Source organism: Parus major, chromosome 3 (assembly GCF_001522545.3).
Source record: "Parus major isolate Abel chromosome 3, Parus_major1.1, whole genome shotgun sequence".
Lineage (NCBI taxonomy): Eukaryota > Metazoa > Chordata > Aves > Passeriformes > Paridae > Parus > Parus major.
Genome location: NC_031770.1, coordinates 24,388,491 through 24,404,287, shown reverse-complemented (window position 1 = coordinate 24,404,287; position 15,797 = coordinate 24,388,491). Strand labels below are relative to the sequence as shown.

The 15,797-nt window shown below is 39.3% G+C and overlaps 1 long non-coding RNA gene across 4 annotated transcripts in view; it reads left to right on the top strand.

Annotated features, from left to right (window-relative positions):
- LOC107201673 overlaps positions 1-15,797 on the top strand; it is a 193,179-nt gene that overhangs the window by 161,418 nt on the left and 15,964 nt on the right. The window contains exon 1 of one of the 4 annotated variants that reach the window (XR_001520319.3): positions 14,485-15,259. The exons of 2 other annotated variants lie outside the window; for them this stretch is intronic. This is a non-coding gene — a long non-coding RNA (uncharacterized LOC107201673). Of the gene's footprint in view, positions 1-14,484; positions 15,260-15,797 lie in introns of those variants that run through there. One more of the 4 variants, XR_001520325.3, reaches the window with a different exon arrangement.

Genomic DNA, 15,797 nt, shown 5'->3' with positions numbered 1-15,797 from the left:
GGTACATTTGCTCTTCTCTGTGCATGAATATTGATCAACAGGCTGCTTTTTTAAACCAGCTATGGTGATGGAGATGACATGATTGTCATTATATTCTGATTGCATTTCTTTAATGAGATAAGTCCTTAGACTATTAGAGGTGATGAAAGCTGTCAGTAACAGCAACATCAAAAGTGAAGGAAACCAGTACCATTGTATGTTTTCTGGTAATGTGGGGGGACAGATATGACTTTCAACTTTTTAGAAATTGTTTTAGAAGTCATACTAAGAACAATTAAGAAACCTACCAAACATTCAAACCAGTGAAAACTTCAGTGTTCAAGGAGATAAAAATACAGCTATGGGTGACACGGTTTGGTCTGAATTACTGCAGGAAGTTGAAGAAGGCAGCTTCTCTTCCAGTATCTAATAGGCTGTGAAAGAACAAGATGTGAAAGATAAGTACAAACAACACGTGACAAATTCCTTTAAGATAGTTATTACTCTTCCTCTTTTCCATTTCATTTGGAATAAAAGAGTTAAACAGCCTTTTCTGTTGTGTTCACATTTGCTGTTTACACTTCCCTGTTAATTGCCTTCTACAGTTTAAGGAAAGAAAATCTCAAATTCTTTGTTTTAAAAAGCTTTCATTTGCTGTACCAAAGAACTCATCAAGTTAATGATCATATCTAGCGTTCAGTCCAAAGTAGGATCTTTCAGAGATTTAAAGAAAAAGAGATCAAACACCAAAATAGACTTTAAAGATCTGCTCATGCTAATACAAGATCAGATAGGAAATGAAAGTTTAACAGTTCAACTAAGGAATATTTCTCCAACTTCTAGAGCAAGACAGAGCTGCTCAGGAAGTTGCCAGAGCAGGGAGCCTCCAGGAATTGAAAGATAACAGTGACCCTTTGCTGCCTTAGACCAGCTGGAGAGAAGGAGGCAGGCACTGGAGTATGCACTACTACGTGAAAAAGGAACAAGAGTACATGAAAATTGTAAAATCAGCATTAGGCTGGAAATGTGTGTCTTTCCTGGTGGGAATGTAATGTTTCCAGAGTTAGTTTCTTTTCCTTAAGGTTGTTTTGTCGTCTTTATCTGCAATGATACATTATTTGTCCTCTAGAATTCTACCTATATTTGTGAACTTTCCTGTGTCGTGATCACAGAGAGTGAGTATTGCAGTTGATGGATCTGTCCTTTAAAATTCTTCAGGAAGTTTAATGGAGTGCTCTGGAGAGTTGGTATCTCCCTTTCCACTTCAAGTAATGAAGAATATAGACTAAGAATGAATCACAAACAGGACTTGTAGCATTTTGGTGTCCCAGACAGGGTAACTTCTCACTCATAACTGGATCTGACCTGAGTGATAGGAACCAAGTGTGTAGCGATTCCACTGACTAATTGCTGGATACCTACTTTCTGTACTGGCTGAGTTGAAGGGAAGACACCAGGGCTGTCCCTGACAGCACTACACACAGTCCATGGGCTGCATGAAGCCTGTGAAGGAATGTGTTGGCTTGCTGGGCAGCCCAGAAACATCTCGGCACTTTTGCTGCTTTCCTCTAGTTTTGCCTCTGGTTTGTTTAGTTAGAAAAAAAAAGAAAAAAGAAAGAAAAGTCAGATTTAGCTAAGAAGAATGGAAAGTTTAAGATATTCACATGGTGCTATTGCAGATAGGTTCTCAGGGCATGCGAGGATGGGAATATTTCAGTTGGAATAAGGAAAGAAGAGCCAAATGTTCAATGGGGAACACATGCTTGTTTAACTTGCACTGTGCTGACAGACAGTGGAGGGCTCCACAGTACCCTTTCTAAGATTCACTCCAGTCCTTAGTAAGAAAAAAAAGTACAGATTTTGAGTACAGAGGAAGCACTCAGCAACCCTAGAAGAAGCAGCAGCTGTTGAACCAGCTACAGAGAGGGCTAACCAGAAAACACTGAATGCTGAGATCAAACAAATGAGAATGAATCAAAGAAACAGCAGGAGACAAACAAGGGGATGTAGCCTAATGCACTGCCTTGAACTCAGTTCTCTTAATCCATAGTAACCTGGGTTTTGCCCTAAAATTGGGAAGTTTTCCCAAAATATTATTAGCCCTGAATGGGTATTTGATTTCATTTTCTCAATTTTTACTGAGATATGTTCATTTGTGTTACTGAGAGAACTTGTTTACAACATAATTTTACCTCTTAGAAGTTATAACTATCCATACTGGTACATAGTTTTATTTTTGGCAGGGAAAGGGCAAATCCACTACAAGTAATTGTTAAGCACTTCTTATCTGTATTTCCTGGATAAGAATTTCAGAGCATGGCCTCTTTTGAAACTCTTCTCACCTGCTTGGGCATGATGCTGCTAGCTTAAATATATTTACTTCTGTTTTGAAATAAGCCATGTGAGAGGATACTCCTAATGTTCTTGGCCAAATTGATAGTGCTACGTCCTGCCCTGGGAGTCACGAGCATTTGCTGTGTTCTTCAGAGATATGTACTTGCAATTAGTCATCCATACGAGGGGACTGTTTAAGACAAGCCTTTCCCCCAAAGCAGTTAATTCTTCAAAATGAAAATAATCAGATAATGAGTTCATTTCCGATTTCACATTTAATGCCAAACATTTTTGGGTAAACAAGATATGCTGGCAGAGTTCTGCTCTCATTGTATGTTTTTTATTAACTGGGAAACAGACAGTTGATTCTTATCCTTTCTATCAGCTCAAGTAAATTACACATATTTTAGAAGGAGAGACTTGTGCAAACTGGCTGACTGGTTTCAATGTGGGAGCCCATCATCCAGTCTGTGTAAACTGCACCCAGGTCCTGCTATCAAGAAAAGAAAACCTAGTAAGACCCAGCTTGGGAATCTCCCACTCAGTGGAAAGTTTTACCACAGTAACTCATATTCTTGCACCATGAAAATAAGTAAGGCAGCAGGGAGTCTAGCTCAGGCAACTTTGCCAAATCAGACAGGCCCAGTGTTGGAGCTGCTGTGCCATTCCTGCGGACAGCCCCTTGGAAATGTGAGGGAGCTGATGGAAGCACCTGCTGTTCATGGTGCTCAGACACTGCCAGGTATTCTGTTTTTTCTTGTGTTTTAAGGAGGTTGTGGAGAGAGGTGAGAATATAGCAAAACATGGCACCAACAGAAGTGTTCAATGCTGTTATGTCCTCCCAGGGCTCAGCTGGGGTCAGTGGACTTGCTATGGTTACAGACCTGCCAAAGAGAACAGAATCTGGCCCATGTTTGGGGTCCCTGAATCTTTCAAGATCAATACTTCTTTCCAGACAGGAGAAGCTGAAAAAAGAGAAATGGAAATTATCTGTTTGGAAGTGGTATTTATGACTTACCCTAGGTCAAAAGCATTTAAAGAAGATTGTTCTTAAGGTGTCCCAAATTTTAGCAAGAGATCAAATTTCTGATTTTGAGCATTGGAGATTAAAATTCAGATTGATGTTTAATGTCTATTGTACAAATAATATTCTTCCTATCTGCACACAATGAACTTCAACATATCATGAAAAGACCAGCCATTCATAAACAAAGCAAAACTGTTGCTGCTTTTAATCAGCTTAGTGCTTACATTGATGGTGCTAGTCCCTGTCCAAACAGAGAAAAAATGTAAAAGCAATCTCTGTACTAAAGAACTCACAGTCTGAACATACAAAAGGAGTCAGGAGATGAACACAGATAAGAGGCAGGAGTACCAACAGAGCACTATGGATCAGCACAGCCTAAGCCATCAGTTAAGATTGCAAGTGGGTGTTGCAGAAAATGAGTATTTCAAGGTAAGGTTTGAAAGAGAGAAATGAGTTTATTTGTATAGATGTTTTCCTACTTTTTAAAAATCATGAAAATCAGTGTCAGAGAAAACAGTTTGTCTGAATCCAGACTGCATTTTTAGGAAGATGTAATTGGCCCCAGAAGTCTCAGATTCAGTTGTTGGACAGAAAAAAAGATCAGTGGAGGTTATTGAGATGATTGTTTTTTCTGATCTACAAAATAACCTCCATGACAACGGAGGGCGTATCAGAACTATATGGTGCAGCTGGAGGAAGACTTTGGCTCTGGTTTGCTAACTCTAGACAAATCCCAACTTTGACAACCCTGCTGTATAGCTTCTGAGCTTTGAACAACAGTAACCTGAGATTTTTCTGGGTTATGGAGCAGAGGGAGTCTGGTGTTCACAAAATAAGGCCAACGAACATTGTGATTTCTGGGAAAAACAATATTTGCAGCGTGGGCTTCAGACAGGAGAAGCTGGTGTATTAGTAACATGTGACTGGAGGCAGCCTCAACAGTACAGCTCTTGCTGTCAAGAGAATAAAGGAGTGTCTTGAGAGAACTTCTCCCTTCCAATCCTCTCCTTAGACGGGAAAAAGTACAAATATTTTTCTTTCTGCTGTCATTTTGAGGATAAAGCCACAATTTTGACTTTCTTAATGTAGTGTTTAGCTTTCAGATGACAGAAATACAACAGTTCACAAAAACTCAGGCCTCATACATTCTAGTTAACACATGCATGACTGAGTTAAATGCTAGGAGACTCCAAGTCGCTTAAATAAGAATTTGGTAAATTACAACCACTACCATATCCCACCCCCTCCACTGAACAGATAAATATATGTAAGTATATATGTAACTCTTCTCTTTCTTTTTAAGAACCTGCTCAGATTGTTTTTCTCTTTCAGAAAAAGCCTGATTTAGAAAGTTATTTTCTGGAGGCTGTATTTGCATAAAGCAAGTCAACCTGCATTGTCCAGTGTTGGGGATAAAAAATATCTTCACAGAAATGGAAGGCAGTTTGCTCTTTTGAGTCATCAGGAGCTAGGTGCTGAAGGAAGGAGACATTCTTGAGGAAAAAACTTCTGGTATGGGCCAACTGCAGGGTAGAAGCAGTACTGTACTGGGGGTATGGTTCCACTAGGAAACCATATGTTTGTTGAAACAGAAAAACAGGGCAAAACGTATGTGCCCTGTTTTTCTGTTTTCAGGAGGCTGTAGTCCCTGGTAGATTGCTAGTGGCACTTGTTTGTTGCAAAGTTTCAGGTTGCTTTAACCACTTCAAGCCCTATAGCTAGTGCTTGGGTTTAAAGAATTTGAATTTGCTTACAAGTCTACAACTTTTCCATGCAAACAGTGGTTAGGTGCTGGGTCAGGTACATCCTTAATCCAAAGGTCCTTTCTGTGAACTCCTCTGAAATTTCTGGTTCACAGCTGTTTTCTCAGGAATTGTTTTGTATCCTGTTGGTCTCCAGTTACAGAAACTTCTGTACTATGTGGTTTTTCAAGGAAAAAAAAGCCTATGGTGAAGGAACATTCAGAAGAGCACCCAGTTTCTTTGCAGGGTCCTTTAAGGAACAAGAAAACAAAAATGTTACACTGAATGTAGTGATATTTTTCTAATGGGTCTTAATGCTTTGCCATCTGATTTGCCAGCCTTTTTCAGCTGTGGAGGGATGTTTGGCATAAGCACCCCATTTCATCACCTAGGAGGGTCACCACATGGTATAGCAACACATGGTATATACAACCTTTCATAGACTTCTATGCCCCTGTCTCTCTAGAATATATATATATATATATATATATGAATTTTGGTTAGGAGTAGCCTGTTTAGACTATTCCCTTGCTCCCACCAAGGTCTGCTGCAGGGAAAATGTCTTCCTGCTCAGACTCAACCCCGAGAGGGCCCCCACCTCCAGCAGAAGTGTCCCGGGACCCATGCCGCCACCTCCAAGTAAATGTGTAGCATTGGTTTGTCCTTCAAGTGTGAAGCCAGTAAAGACTCTCTACCACAGTTTTTGAACACATTTCCAAGTATGGCAGGGTTCAGTGGCAGGCACATAATAGGGCTTTTGGCATGTATTATACTGTGCTCAACAACTCCACTCTCTGATCCAAACATGCCCACCAAAAATAACTTCAGTGAACAGCTTTTATTTTAATTATTCCAGTGTGGGACTCGTGAAGTTTTGCCAAAAATCTGGCTTGTAAAGCTTTTTGTACCTAAGTACAGAAACCCCTAGTGTGTAGTTAATCCCTCACTGGGATTTTCCTGATCCAGCCACAGGTCTATTCTGCAACCTCATCTTTCTTTACCTCTCACTTGCTCTCTCTGTTCACCCTACCAGCTCCTTTAATTCTTGCCCTTTCCTAGCTTCAGTGACTGTTCTTTCCCAGCTATTCCCTCTAATTTTCTCTTTTCTTGTTCAGCTCCACATTTAGTGGTTGATGGTGTTTTTTGGTGGTTCCACAGTAGTTCTGATCTCTGCAGGGATTTCAGCGAGATCAGTATGTGGACTCTCCTCCCTTTATTCTCTCTGTCCAACGTATTACATGGCATAATAATCAAAAAACTGCACTTTTGCCAATGACTTGCAAACTTGCCTTTTTCTATATAATCTGTTTAGTTTCATCACTGAGGCTCTTCCAGTTTCCTTCTCTTCTTCTCCATGCAGCACATGTGTATACATTTTCACATGTAAAAGTCATAAAGCAAACATAAGAAAAAGGGATGTCTCTGTGGTGTGTTGAGGCCAGCTACTGGGCTGTGCAGAATACTTCTAGTCCCTGAGAGGGCTGATCATGGTAGTTACTCTCTCATCTCTATGCTGGATTATTTATTTAACCTTTCCTTTATCAAACCCTAATTTGCTTTGTGGGGAAATGCATGCAATTAGGATACTACTATTTAAAGAAGTACTTGCTGTTATTTTGTAAATAAACTCAGATAGTGAAGTGTCCCTCTGAAAGTATCAAATCTAAAGGAGGAAAACAAAAAAGTTTGGTTTGGGTTTATTTTCTAAGCATGCAAAAGAGAAGGAACAGGAGGAACTCTACAGCAGGATAACCTATAGTGGGATACTTGTCAGTACAGGTGGGGAAAATACAGATTCAGATGCCTGGAGAGAAGTGAGCCCAGCTCTCCTGCAGTCTGAGGGAGTGCTCTGGTTGTAACTAGATTGCTGAAAGCAAGTCTGGCAGCAACAGCACCCATTTTACTGTTTTGGTGGAGGAAGTCTGGGTAGCAGTGGAGGAGGATGGTAATCCCTGCATTGAGATAGGTGACCAAATTCCAGAGAGGCTTAAGCTAATTCTAATACCTTCTGCATTTCCTAATGGCCCACTTGAGCAGCTCCTGCTCAGTCTTCTGTTTGGGATATTTGTACTGTCTGCTTCCCAAACCTCTGGATCCCAGCATTCAAGCACACTCCTGGAAGTCAGGAGCTGTGTTTTTTGGTGACGTAGGGCCTAAACATTGCTTGTGTCCAGAACATAATATTTATCTGTATTTATGTAAATGCTTAGCTTTACAGGGTCTGTGCTTGCTTACCTTGATAAGTGCTGCTAAAAATAACAATATGGACATTGTGACATTTATGTGCAGCATTCATATAACATCTGTTAAAACATCTATAACACCATGCTGGAATTTATGGAGCAAAACCATGGGGAATGTCTTTGCACCAGCTAGGGACAGACAAGACATATACTTTTGAAATAACCCCTTTGTATTCAGGATACTTTCAGACTGCTTCTTACTAGCACAACACCCTGTGTTTGACTCAGCCTGAAACACAGGATATAATACTGGCATTTTCATTTTGTCTCACATTTGAACTGTACTCTGGTTCTGTGCCTATGCAGTGGGGAATATAAAACTAGGGATTTTCAAAGGTCTGGAGGTCCTTCAGTGTCAAATTACTTTTGGAATACTACTTCAGCACTTTGAAAGGGCCCCCAAGTATTCTTGGCAGTTTACAATAGTCCTGGTCCCAAAGCATTTAAAATACATTTCAGATGTTCTGAGAATAATAACTCTAGAAGAAGGGAGAAAAAAAGAAATTAAATAATCCAGGATATAGTTAGTGTATCAGTGATTATATGGGTACACTTTAATTTATTTTTAAGGCTTGGATGGAAGGACACTTCACTTTTAATTCTTTTTTATTGACTTACATTGTGACAGTGTAAGGAGTGTTTCTAGAAATCAGATTTGAATTAGAGGGTTTCACATGAACTTTGTTTTTGAAAGAAAGGGTTGCAAACACTAGACTTCATTATCCTGTAGAAAGACTAGAAACAAAATGGTTTACTCATCATCTTCTCATCAGCTACTCTTTTCCAAGTATACTGATGCATTTTCCCATCTGTGATCAAAAGTACAGATAACTGAGAAACTTTTGCCTTATGGTTAGTGCAAAGAAAACAGAAAATAATGTTCTGCTTTATTATTAGAAGAGGGATGCTGCAACATTTGAGTAAGTATAAGCTGTTTAAAAAAACCCTGAAAAACAAAAATAAATCTGAAATAATGGAAAAGCTTCAACTTAAAAAATTGAAAACTTTTAAAAAACAACAACCTTGGATCATGTAGATTTGGTGCCTATTCACTGGAACGTCACCAAATCTCACTTGTTCTGCTTGGGCCTCACTCAAACATAACTGGCCTCGAGCTAGTAAGCAAGCCAGCAAATGTCCTGGCTTGTAAAGAAATCTGATCCAACCCTGTAAACTGAACCCAGCCTAAGAGCAGTGGTGAGGGGAACATATGGAAAATTAATGACACATAATAGAATGGTGGGACAGCCTTAAAGGAAAGATTGTTGTTGATTTTATGCAGCAATGCCGGCTAATAGTTTTCTGAGTTAAGAAAGTTATAGAGTATCTGAGCGATGTTTTTGACTTTGCCAGCGCTTAAGCTCTAGAAAGGGCTGCTGTATTTCTCTTGTCCCACTGCACATTCTTAATTGATACCTGTAGCTGCTGGTTCAGCTGCGGCAGCACTTGGGGAAGCACAGCGATCCTGGTCCCCACCTGTTTAAATAAATGGGAGCCTCAGGAAGAGGAGTGCATTGGAATTTCCTTGGGCTCAAACTGGGCATAACAGCAAAAGCCAGGCTGAGAGCTAGAAGCCTGCCCAAGCACTGGGAGGAGGAGGGGAGGGTGGTGTATGTGTTTTCTTTTTTCCTCTGCAGACCTCTAGGCATTTTGCAGAGATAAGGTGCTTTGTGATATGATGTCACAGATGGGGAAATAGTCCCAGAGAGCTCATAGTTTCATAACCCCTCTCTGGTGAAGAAACTGGAGATGGAATGAATGGAAAGAATAATTTTGGTGAAAGTATGTATATCTGGAATACACAGATCACATATTTATTTGGCTGATGACCTGGGATACTCATTTAGGGTAGACTTTGAAATGTGACACCACACAGTAGCTATTTTGTACCAAGAGAAAAGCGATCCCTTTCCCCTTATTCCTCCACTTTTGTTTTCTTGAAGACCAGCTAAAATCCTAACATTCTTCCTTCCTGAACCCTAAAATGTCTCTCACTCCTCCCATGACTGCATACATCTTGCTGCACAGGCAAATGTTGAGGTTGATTTTCCCAATTACAGACCCTTTAAGACCAAAAGTTGTGCAACTTACCTGTTCATTTGGGTGTTTAAAAAACTCGTGTGCCATCCAATATACTTTTTTTTTTTTTTTTCCTGAACCTGTTGCCTCTGGGCCAATACAGTGGGTCAGGATCTTTCCCAGAAAAGCATTGGGGAGGCTGTGAAGAGAACCATGCTCACCTCAGATTCCAGAAAAGCAGGCACTGAGTATCTCTGATGTCAGCTCTTAAGCTTCTTTCCCTGCTCAGCTGAGAGGAGAAATGGATTTTGCCAATTAAAGCTGTTCAGGTGACTTACTGCATTTTTACTAGAGTTTAAAGAAATATTCTGATATTAAGGTGTCAACAAACTGGTGAATTCAGTAGCTTACATTAAACGGATGATCATACTAGGATCATAAGGATTCATGCTAAGCATAATAATGGATGTATATAAAACTATAAAAAAAGAAAGCTGACTTATATAGCAAAAAATGAATATGTAACACACAAATATATAAATATATCTTATGTATAGACATACACAGTGGTAGTTGTAATACCTGTAGTGCAAGAGAAAGCCTTCATTATGTGTGTGGAGTGATTTAGCAGACAAACTTTTTTTTCCCTGAGAAGTAACTTTTAAGCCACTTCACATGGCTCAAAGACTGGGAATTGGTATCAGTGGGAAAGGGAAGAAATGAGAAATGTTTAGAAATACAAATGTTTCCAAACATAAATATTTCTATTTCTGGTTTGTTAAACCTGTTTTAATCCTTTTGGGGTCCTGGGGAGGAGTAAAATAGCCTAAAGGTAAGACTTATGATGTAAAAGACTGTTTGCTATGACCTTGACAAACCTATGAACTGACCAAGAGAGGTGATGGCTCCAGAGTGCACAGTGCATATTTTGCATTTCTAATGTCTAGAAGATTCAATACATCTGAAATATAGCAAGAGAATTTCCTGCAGGGCAGTGGAGATGTCCTACTGACAAGAGGGAGCTGTATTCTTTTCTCATCACCTCATAAACAGTGGGGTTCTGACTGAGGATGTTAGGTAATGCTTGCCACATACAGAACTCAAGGGGGTATTACTTTCATTGTATAACCCTTTGAGATCTGAGGCTGTATTGTTTAACAAAGCATATTGTTTTTCCCTCTTGCTTTTACTGAGCTTTGATGCTGGTTTTAGAACTCGACAGCTGTGTTTAGACTTGTCTTACAGCTCTCGTACAGAGCAGGGGAAATAGAGATGTTTGGGGCACCAGGCAACGTGAACTGTGTGGAGGGAATAGAGCCAAGATTTGCCTTGGGAAAGTGTGGAATTGGTCCACAATGATGAACTTGAGCCACCCTCCTTTGGGGAGACTCCTTAGACATGAATGGGGCTCTGGTTGCTTGTGCCCCACCCAGAGCTGTGTGTCTCAGAGTGACTCGTGGCCACTTGCCACCCCAGCTAGGCACCATGCTCCACAGGGGTTCCTGCCTTTGCTTGGGTTGGTATCCACAAGATCTTCATTGACCCCCAGCACTGCTTGATTTTCCCTGTAGTGCTCTTAATTTTTGCAGTGTTTAGGTATGAGTATTTTGTGTAGCAAAATAATTAGAATGAAAGAATAATTATTAGGAATGATCTCTGAAAAAAAAAAAAAAAAGAATTTGCTCTCAAATCTCTAACATCAATTCTTGTAGAATTGTGTAAGTTCATCCTTAATGGTGTAAAGAAAAGTGTATAGTTTCTTTTTATTCAGTAGCTGAGTTTATAGGCCCATCTTTGAATAATTATGGATATCTTGTTCAATATCTGAAAATTGTGATATTCTGCCATCTCTGCAGATACCAGAGATGGGTATCTTAGTGGGACTGCACACAGGAAACTAGAGACTGGGTTGAAATAAAAAAAAAAAAGACAAAGAAAAAAAAAAAAGAAATAAAGACATTCAAAGCTAATTAAATAGAAGTCAGCACAATCCTATTCAAGTTCTGAATATATTGTCTCTCCTCTCTCATCATCTCTCCTCACTAATGCAGAAGAAGACCCAAGAATCTTAATTCTTCTCAACTTCTGTAAGGTTCCATACAAAAAAGGGCTCTTAATGAATTGTGTGTCACAATATTGTTTTGTTTTCTTTTGAGAGAATGGTATTTCAGTGCTGCTTGCTTAAGTCACAGCATTGATGAAAGAATTCCTGAGTTTGAGTAAGATTGTATCCAAAGGAAGGTTTCAGGTACCCTCAGATATGTGTTTCTATGATGTTTAGGTACATCCTTATTTCCAAGATGGAGTGAATCTTAGGAGCACAGAGCCCTGGGCAGCTTCTACAGTTTCTCTGTAGAAACACCATCTCCCCACACCTTGACCTTGTCTATTCTGTAAAAACACTTCTCCTGCTCTGATACGTCATGTCCTCAACTTTGTTTTCTCACCTTCTTTCCAGAATTTATTTGCCTTTGGCAGCTGATGGATGCGGCATGATGAGCAATCCTTGCCATCCATTGCACATACTTGAACACACTTTGAATTAATTTTTAACTGGGTATCAGAAACAAGGATAATTTAACAACTTTTAACCATTTCACAGCTGATCAGTTTGATCAGCAGGAGTGTAAAATCAGTACACTTCTAAGTCAATAAAATATTGTTTGTTATGGGTCAGTATCCTGCATAAATAGAAGTTCAGAGACTTTATTTGGGTACTGAATACAACCTGCATTTATTTTCAAAGAACAAAATGCACGACAGGATTTTCACTTCTAACATAAGGTGCTAAAAATATCCCCATAACTTAGCCCCCACATTTCAGTCACTTTAGAGAGGAAAAATCTAAAAATTCTTAGAGTATTCTTTGTCAATTTAGAACCAGGCCCAAATTTCATCACTTGCACAATTCTTCATTTTCAAATCTCTGTGTTTGGTAGAAATGTCTGGAATGTGGAGTATTGTATTTAAAAATAAAGCAAACCAATTCTTAATAGCCACTCTATCATTTAGCTAAAAAAAATCCCATACCCACACTATTCTGGAAGCAGGGAGTAGTGAGGATGGGGAAAGTTGTGGGGAAAAAAAAATAGGAGTAAAACTGTATATACAGTGGCCAGAATTAATCACTCTGAGGCTTGGAACAAAGATAAAAATATAAATTAAACAAAACTGCCTTTATTCCATGAAATACTTAAAATGCTAGTGCATGAATTCAGAGGGTGCAGTGTTTAGCTCCCAAGAAAACTGTATGAAAGGCCAGGAAGCCGCTTCTGCTTGGTTAGCCTTATACCAAGCATCAAAGCAGAAAGGTATCTCATTTCCATATATAACTTTGAAGTATTTTATAAATAAATTCAGAAAATGTGCCTTAGAGTAGTTCTTGCCAGGCTGTCTTGCAGCAGAAGAATAAATAAAAACTAGAATGTCTCTTTGCTGGAAGATGTACCAGTACTGTATTGTTCAAAACTTCTTCATCTGTCTAGCAATTCTTGGTTTGTGAAGACAGGTTTTTTATTGCTTTGGGATAATTCTTTTTTTCCTCTGCTCTCATAAACCTTCCATATGCTTCTACACCCATGTCTTGTTTTCAATTTTAGTGAAGGTTTTTATTTGGAGTCTCATAAAATTCTAATTTACTGCCACTTCTTTTTATAAAATGCAGACGGGAGGAGGGGAGTACTGAGATAGCACGTGCAAGGCAGTACCAAGGAATGCATTTGAGGATTTATAATGTTGGGCAGTTTATCAACCCCTGCTTCAGTTATTGGCAACTACTTTTCCTAACTCTCTAACCTATGAGCCAGTGTTCTCATGGTGCATTTAGAGACATGTCGCATCAGTCTATGTAAGTAAGGAAGTCATCTTATCTTACTTAGCCAAACTGTCTGCATTTGCAGAAAGTGAAGGGAAATCAGCTAAAAGAGCCTCCCCTGTACATGTTGTGCTTTTGCAGCTGTCAGTTCTCACTGTCCTTTTGGGGACATTTCCATCAGTGTGCACTTTTTGTTGAGTACTCATAAGAAATAAGGTAGGAGCGATATACCCCTCTGGAAGTCACGGATGACAGCTAACCAACCCTTTACTAGGTTAGGAGCAGAGCGTTTGCCTTTGAGGGAGCAGGAATACATCCAGGCTTACCTACTTGTGCTCTGTTCAGAATTGACTCAGGACCAAACTGCACAAAAAGGAACAAAGGGTATTTCACACCAGCAGAGCTGCTTTTCTTTGCCCCTCTCTGGTGTTAAGTTGACCAATCTAAATGAAAACCTCATACTTCAAATAGTGAAGAATTGTGGTGCTAATGTGTTACCATGGTTCAAAGTTACTTCGAATTTCAAGTAGTCCCTGGCTTCAGTGGAATGAACACAACCTTTTCTGAGCAAGGAACAGCTTTCATATAACTGATCAAATAACTGAATCATGTAACTGAAATCACTTTCATATAACTAAGTGATGTGCTGAAAATATCTGTGGAAACAACTGTCCCAGAGTTAAGGGTATAGTGCGAGAGCACAACGTTCATAAAAGGTGTCATCAAGCAAACCAGTAGTTTAAGAATTTTGTGCAAATGACATGTATACTTTTTCATATGTTGTATGTTTGATACACATGTAAACATATATATGTACACACATGCAGGTATTTTCTGAACATGCTCTTCTTTGTGAATGTGAACCCCTTCCCACTCTGTACACATTGTGGTATTTCAGTAATACAACACTAGTGACGTTTAAATGTTTGGGGAGAAGACCCTCCTGGAAAAAGTTCACAGGGGTGGGTCAACCTAAGTACTGAAAGAGAAATTCAAGTCCCATAGCACATTTGAAATCTATTCTTCCAGGGGCTGTAAGGAAATACGAGAGCTGTTGTGCTGGAGAGAAACTGCTGGGCACTGAACTCTTTTTCTTTCTCCTCTAAATAAAACATAGAATAGGCTTTTAACTGCCTTTTCTCCATAATAGCTACTTAACCCTGTTCACTAACATTAAGGAAAAAAAAAAAAGGAAAATTCTAAGAAAAATTCCTATTCAGAGTAAAAAATATAAATTAAACCAAAGTGCGCAATGCACACCCTTTTCTTTCCTTCCTGTTTTGTTTTGTGTTTTCTAACTCTGCTTTTTGGACAGCTGAATGGGGGCTGGGAAAGTGTTTACAATATTTTCACATGATTGAGATGGCAGAGTTCTTGCACTCTGTGAAAGGCCTTCTGTTTTCAGATGGCATTGAAAGTTTACCGTCTTTCCAGACAAAAGGAAGAGAGCCCGTTGCCAGCGGATGAGTAATGGGCATGGCCTCCGCACAATACCTCCTATCCAGTCCTAAATCTACATGGTGTTCTTAGGCTTCCCGGCTTCTCCAAAGCAACCTTTGTCTCTGCTCTGGGAGACCAAAACTACTCGTTGGGCAAGTGGGGATGAAGCCAAGAGGGGAAGGCTCAGTGACAACAGTTGCTCAGTGCTCACTGCCCAGTATCTGCCTCCTTACCATGCCACTATAATAGTTGGGAACCCATCAACAATTAAGCATCTTCTATACAAATATGTTGCAGACCATCTGTATAGTTCTCAGTTCCAGAAGATTCCAGTAACTCACTAAGTTTTAATATTTTTTTTTTCTTCTTAATCTGATGGGCTGCCCTGAGATAAGTGATTAAAGCAAAAAGCCTGACATAATTTCTTCGGAGCTAAAACTGCACAGAAGTTGCCAATTCCTGTATTTGTTTTCTTACAAGAAACTTGAAGCAGGCATTTTCCACTGTTAGCAATTTTTAGGTTCTATCAAGTCATATTTTTTTTATTTTTGGTCAGAAAAATATTTTGGTGAAAAAGATTGCTAACATAATCTTAGAAAATATTTGAACAGGCAATTCTGAAGTTTTTCCAGAGACTTGTTGGTGTTATAGAGACCAGTAGGTAATTTTTTTCTTGTTTCTTTTACAAAGCTTCCTAGAGCTTGTCTATTTAGAATTTATCTAAATGCGTATATGTGTATGCAGGCTACCTATGCGTGGGGCACGTATGTGTGTGTGAAAGCATGTCTCTCTCTGAGTACCTGTCTAAAAGAACTTGCATTTCACTGTGCTATAAAGGGGATGAAGAAGAGCTTTCTAAGAATTAACTAAGCATTCATTAACTGCACTTAATTTTGACTGTATTCTTGGCTAAGAAATGTCAGTATTAAGTTCTTATTCTTTCATGCTAATTTGGTGTTGCATAGCGACTCATGCATTGTCGGAAAATAGAAGCAAAGACGTAAGAGATACAGGATTTCTTAAGAGTTGGTTGTAGCTGGTGTACTGACTAACCTGTAGTAACCTGTACTGCTGACAGTCCTGGGTACACAAGCAATGCATTAAGGTTATTAGCAAAACAATTTTCTAAATTACCTGAATGATGCTTTCAAGGTAGCTAATTCTATTATTTGGACTTTTTTCCCTGTCCCCCCAACCCT